Source organism: Cavia porcellus, unplaced genomic scaffold (genome assembly GCF_034190915.1).
Source record: "Cavia porcellus strain 051 isolate PalLab524CR breed Dunkin Hartley unplaced genomic scaffold, mCavPor4.1 scaffold_16, whole genome shotgun sequence".
Taxonomy (NCBI): domain Eukaryota; kingdom Metazoa; phylum Chordata; class Mammalia; order Rodentia; family Caviidae; genus Cavia; species Cavia porcellus.
In genome coordinates, this window is record NW_026947499.1 from 1311501 (window position 1) to 1317500 (window position 6000).

Here is a 6000-nt window from a genome sequence, read left to right on the forward strand (position 1 = left end):
TGGGCAGTGTGTTCCTCTCCATTGCTGACCAGTGTTATAAATTTGTTTCTTTGTTGCTAATGGCCACCCGAGGCCTATCAGCTGGGTTACTTTGTCCCTAACCTTAGCCTCCAAGTGCTCCAGCGTGGACAGACCCTTCACCCATCCCCTGCCCCAGCCCGGCCCCTCACCCTGCGCCCTCTGCTCCAACGTTGTTGGAGTGTTCCCCTTTCCAGGGTGTGGCGGAGTTGGGGCACAGTGCACAGGGGCTTTTCAGAGTGACCAGTCCTCTTGGGCACGTGCAGTCACGATTCCGCCAGCTCTGCCTCCCTGGCAGCAGCTTGCGTTTCTTTTGCCCTGAATTCTCCAGGGCGGGCACCACCGTGCCAGGCTCACCGCTCACCACTGTCGGGGCCCTGGCACACAGAGCAGGCCTGCCTGGTGTCGCCCACCTGTGCAAGTGCTGCAGGCCCTGGAGGTCTGGCAGGCACCGCATTAGTGACCCCTGAAGGTCAGTTCTGACCCAGTCCTGGGACCTCCCCCGCAGTGGCCGTGCGGGGTGCTGCCCCAGACCCCCTCCCATCACGGCCTCCAGCTGCCGCCCCTCCCCCTGTTCTGGAGGAGGGCTTCTGCCAGGGTCTCGAGAGGGCCCACGGGAGATTAGGAACTGAAAGGGAGGCTGGGGCCGGGTGGGACCTGGCTTCTCACGGAGAGGGACAGCGGAGAGGGACAGCTCGTTTATCCGCCGGCCTCTGGCACTCTGCTCTCTCCAGTCTCCAGGAATTTGCTGTCCTCTGGCTCAGCCTCGGTTCAACCGCTCCCCATTTTTATTTGCTTTTTCTGTCTAAGCTCAGGGAGGGGCGGCTCACAGGGGCACCGTGGCTTCTCCAGGGCAACACACTTGCCACGTTGTGGGTGCTGTCCGGGCCCCAGTGCGTGGACAGGACAGCCGGTGACAGGCGATTAGGAAGCGTGGCGTGTTTTCTGTGTGATGACACCTTCCCTTTTGTGTCCTGGGGCAGACGCTTAGCAGGTGTGGTGTCCCGGCCCGGACCCCCCTGAAACTCAAGCTCATCCACGGGGCTCCCGACGCTGTGCTGGCTGCTTGGCCAGAGTCCCTGTCCTCTCTGAGCTCCCAGCAGCCGGGACAGGGGCAGGCAGAGGCCTGGGTCACTGGGGAGCTGGATCACCAATGGCAGTGATCAGCAAACCACCCAGCGGCCTGCGGCTGCTGTGGGAGGGGCTCAGCCAGGCCCCTCTGAGTGGAGACAAAGGACTCCAGCCAGGACACTCAGCAGGAGGCCATTTATTAACTGACTGACCACATTTCCTCATGTCATGCACGCCACTATCTGGGGCTTGGAGTGGTTCTAACTAATTAACAAATGCCTTGCCTTGCATGGTTATTTTTGTGGTGAGGTCACACAACATCCAGTCTCTACGTTTTTCAAGAATGCAATGTGGCATCGTTAGCCAAGCATGCATAATTACAACCAGGTGGGAGGCATGTGGGTCCAGAGGGGGAGGGGCCGCATGGGGCCACAGGAGAGGAGGACCTCGAGGTGGGGACGGGAGCTTCACCTCTGGAACCTCAGCCCTCTCTTCCTGTGACCAGCTCTGGTCTCAGGGTCTTCTGGAGCCTTGGACTCCCGGATTTTAAACTGTGTCATTGTCTGCAGGCGGGACTCCCGGATTTTAAACTGTGTCATTGTCTGCAGGCGCACAGAGCCGGCTGCACAGCGGTGTGTTAGGGCAGAGTGGGCTCTCAGGACAGGCCTGGTCTCTCTTTGCTGGACACCGTGGTGAGGCTGCTGCCTCGCTGGACCAGAGCTATGAAGGCATTGTAGTTGTCGGTGGGTTGATTGGACGAGCTCAGGGGCTCCCGGTAGGATTAGGAACCTCTGGGGCCGAGAGAGGACAGAGGAGGCCCTGAGACAGAGCTCACCACGGGGAAGCACAGTAAACACTTGAGAGAGATTAACTCCTGGATGGCTGCCTGATGTTTTCCTGGTGGATTCTCAAAGGCTGGAGCCCCTCCTTGCAGGAGAGTGGGGGTGTGCCCCACCTCCTGTGGGTCTCTCGGCTCAGGGAGTTATTTGAGGGCAGCAGAGTCCTGAGACCCCAGGGCACTGTCACAGTGCAAGTTCCACCCCGGCTCCACCAGCTTTGTGCCCCTCGCCCTGTGTGTGACCCGCTGCTGTGCCCGCCGCGCGGTTCCCATTCGCAGATTGAATTACCGTCCTATTCAGCTGACACAAAGCGTTCTGGTTGGCTCAGCTCGCAGCCCATGAATAAGTGAACAGTCTCAGGCAGGAAGGGGAGGCCCAGGCTGGCCCGGGCTGGTGCTGGGAGCCAGTGAGGAGTGCAGCGCCCCGTAAGTACCTGGATGTGGGGTGCGGGAGGCCAGTGGAGTAATGACTTGGCTGAGACGGGGAGCTAGGAGGCCTGGCCTGGGGTGCAGCCCAGCATGCTCCCGTGGGCTGCAGTGGGGAAGAGGCTCCAGCCTTGGTGGTCGGGATAAACCTCGGCTGCAAACCTTGCCTCTTAATTGAGGGTTCACTCACTGTCGCTGCCCTGTGAGGTGGAGATCCAGACCCCTCCCCAGGATCGGTTTTGATTATATTCAGGGCGGGACACCCAGGTGATGCGGCCAGGGGCAGCTCCGGTCCACCCCCACCGGAGGCGGCCCGCACCTCACTAAGCTGCTGAACGCCTCCTCTTGAGAATCTCTGTTCCGTTCAGATTTGGCTCTGGTCCTGCTTGTTTAAGTAGCACAGAACTGGATTCAAAACCGCCAGTGTTCAAAGGGCTGACGTTTCCGGTGGGAATTTTTACCCTGTTCATCCTCAGCCTTGGGAGCGTTTTCCAGTTTTGAGGCTCAGCTGATGAGAACGGCTGAGCACGGGAAGAGCTCTGCCAGGAGCACAGCTGGACGGTGCCGGGCTGTGGCGCTTTGCTCTGCGTGCTCTGCAGGGCTCGAGGCTCCAGCTGGCTGAGGCCAGAGCTGCCTCCTGCTCCTCTGCCTGGAGGTTGGGCGGATGGGTGAGATGGGCGGGGTCCCTGCCTGTCCACCCCAGAAGTCAGCGCGTGCTGTGCGAGCCGAGCACGCCCGGCAGAGCGGGCAGTAAGTCAGGCATTGATCGGCCACTGCGCCTGTCCCTCTCTGCCCAGCAGCTCTGGTAATGAACGCAGTGCAGGCCTGATTTCCTGTAGAGTCCCAGGCGGTTCACACGTGGCTCGGGCGCTGCCTTGACCGCCTTCACGGGAAGCTGTGCGTGGTGGTTCTTCTCCCTGGGAAGGCTTGGAGACGTCTGGACGTGGTGCGCCTTCCAGGCAGTGCAGGCAGAGTCCAGGGAGGGCCAGTGACCATATCGGGGGCTGACAGAGCGTGGGGCATGCGGGAAGGGACAGCCAGGTCGGGATCTCTGCCCGGAGGCCGAGCACCGAGCACCTAGGAGTTACAGTTCTCCTGTAGGACAGGGGAAACGGACATAACAGGCAGGTGATGTCAGTTCCTTTAGCCTTATTTTGTGTCACCCTCAATCCTCTCCACCTCGTTAAGGACAGGAAGGGGTGCACGCTGGAGTAAGGCTCGGTGGTCCCGCCCCAAGGACCAAGTCAGAGAGCACCTCTGCGGGGCCTGGGCTCGCTGGAGACGACGTCCAAATCCTTCCTGTGGCCCTTGGTTCTGTGCCGAGCCCGCCCGAGCCGCTCCATCCCCAGCCCCGCCTGACTTACCTGTGGGCAGGTGGACCAGCACAGCCGCACCCTGCGATTCGGGGTGATGTGCTGGTTTTTAAGAAATGCCCTCTTGCAGTGCTTCTGGTGATTTCTTCTCGAAGTTCCCTAAATGTCCTAAAAGGACGGCTACCCTGCGCTTTAGATTTGCCGAATTTCCTGAATCACAGGTAGCACTTTTGGTTACGGTAGAGAAAATCCACCAGGGCAACCCTGTCTTCCAGGGCGCACATCACAGCGGGAGGAGTTTTTGTTTGCCACAGCTCCGGGGAGGACAGGCGTCCACAGCGTCTCAGGGTGGGCAGGACGGTCCTGCTGGTCCCCATGTCCAACTGTGAGACGGAGAAGCCCAGGTGGGCATAAAAGCGCGGGTGGAAAGGTCACTGCTTTAGCCTCGTGGGTCACGAGCCGCAGGACTGGCTGCCCACAGGGACTGCGCTCTCCTCGCAGGGATGCTTGGTTTCTCTGGCATCCACAAGTTAGTGGTTCTCCCTCCTCCTCCTCCTCCTCCTCCCCGAGGCTGAGATTTCCTGCCTCTCTGTTCCCCGGGCCCCTGTGTCCTGTTCCACGATCACTGCCTCTAGCTGTGAGCTCGCCCTGGAACCCTGCTCCCCAGCCAGCTGGTTCGTGTGGGTCAGGCAGGATGCAGCGTTCCCGGGGCTCAGTGGCTTCCCCTGGTGTTTATGTCCCCACTTGTAGGCTGCAGTGCGTCTGGCTGAGAGAGGTCTCCCTCGGCAGTCGGAGAGTCTTAGGCTGAGGCGACGCCCAGCACAGTCTGGGGGCGTCCAAGACGAGGCAGAGAGACGGGCGACCCCACTCCTCATCTGAGCCCCTCTTTGGTGGCCCTCGGAAGTGTCTCCGCCCCCGTGTTCTCCTGCTGCCTTTGGGATGGTGGCTTTTTATCCATTCCTGGAGTGCTTCACGCCTGGAGCTGCTCTCATCAGAAAGTGTTATTATCTTTTACTGACACTTCCCTTCTCCACATTTTTCCCTTCTGAAAATCGTATGGGTAACAGTTGGCTGTGTGGAACTGAGTTTTACAGTTTTAAGTATTTTTTGTCACTTTGGGAGCTCTTCTCAACTTTACCCAAACTACCATCTAAAATTGCTTTTCTTTAAAAAAAAAAATCACCACTTTATGTGTTCATTTTTGAGACGGGATCTTGCTCTGTAGCCCAGGCGGGGCTGGAACTCACAGCGATCCTCCCGTCTCAGCCTCCCGAGTGCCGGGATGACAGGTGTGCTCTGCCCCTTGTGGCCTGAGACATTTTAGCAATGTCTTCTAATCTGTAAGAACTGCTTTTGTCTTCCGTCCTCCTGTGACAGCATCTCGCTGGGATTTGTGGAGGCTCTCTGAGGGGCCCTGCTAGATTTATTTCCTTTTTAAGGTTAATCTTGGCCACTTGCATAATCTTCTGCATTTTATTTCTGTGTTCGGTGAAGTTTGCATTTCAGTGGGATGAGTCCTCCTGAGCTGCCTGATTTGGGGGTGAAGTACTGACTGCTGGAGACGGATGGGGGCATGGGTGCGCTTGGCCTGGGGGAGCCCCGGGATCTCATGTGTGAGCTCCTGCTGGCCAGTGTTGCAGGTCTTTGTGTTCCCAGCCACTGAGGTCCTTATGCTCAGGGATCAACCAAAGGAAAACATTTATTTTGGTAAAAAGGCCAAAGGACTTGTTCAAAGCCAGCTCCAAGGAGATGGAGACCCCTCTGCCTCTGCCAGCATCTCAGGTGGGGGATAGGGGTGTGCAGGTCTTTTCTAGTCAGGAACAGGGGACCAGGGGACCTGGCGAGGAACGGCACTGGGCTCGGCCTGCTGGGTCGGCACCTGCCGGTCCCGTTCACTCCTCCTCGGAGCTCAGGTGGGGCAGCTGGTTGTGGCCCGGGCTGAGAACCTTTGGAGAAGTCACTCGTGCCCAGAGGAGCGAAGCTCTTTTTGTCCATTCTACCCCAGGAGCCTGCTTAGTTTGCTGCCCGTGTGGCATTTCCAGGCTCCTGCCCGGCTGAAGGCTGCTCGGGGTCAGGGCAGCGGCTGGTGTGACTTGTGGCGTGTGGGCAGGTGGCCCTAAGCCCTGCGTCTGAGGCTGCGGCTCTGGCTGTGGTGACCTCCGCCTGCCCCTCCTGCCTCCGAGCTGTCATTAAATCAGCGGGGAGGCGACGTCCGCTCTGTCTAGCCTCCTTCCCCGGCTCCTCCTCACTCTGCTTGAAATCTCATTAGCCTCCGGCCTGGGTTAAAATTATCCACGCGTGTTCTGGCCTTCCTGGCCAGACGCTGCGCCTGGG

General features: G+C 59.2%; 1 protein-coding gene across 5 annotated transcripts in view; it reads left to right on the top strand.

Annotated features, from left to right (window-relative positions):
* The window catches only part of Rimbp2 (RIMS binding protein 2), a 124811-nt gene that overhangs the window by 22304 nt on the left and 96507 nt on the right, over nt 1-6000 (top strand). The window contains exon 1 of one of the 5 annotated variants that reach the window (XM_063225448.1): nt 2205-2353. The exons of the other annotated variants lie outside the window; for them this stretch is intronic. The gene's annotated coding sequence lies outside the window, so the exon portion shown is untranslated. Of the gene's footprint in view, nt 1-2204; nt 2354-6000 lie in introns of those variants that run through there. 5 annotated transcript variants of the gene reach the window in all.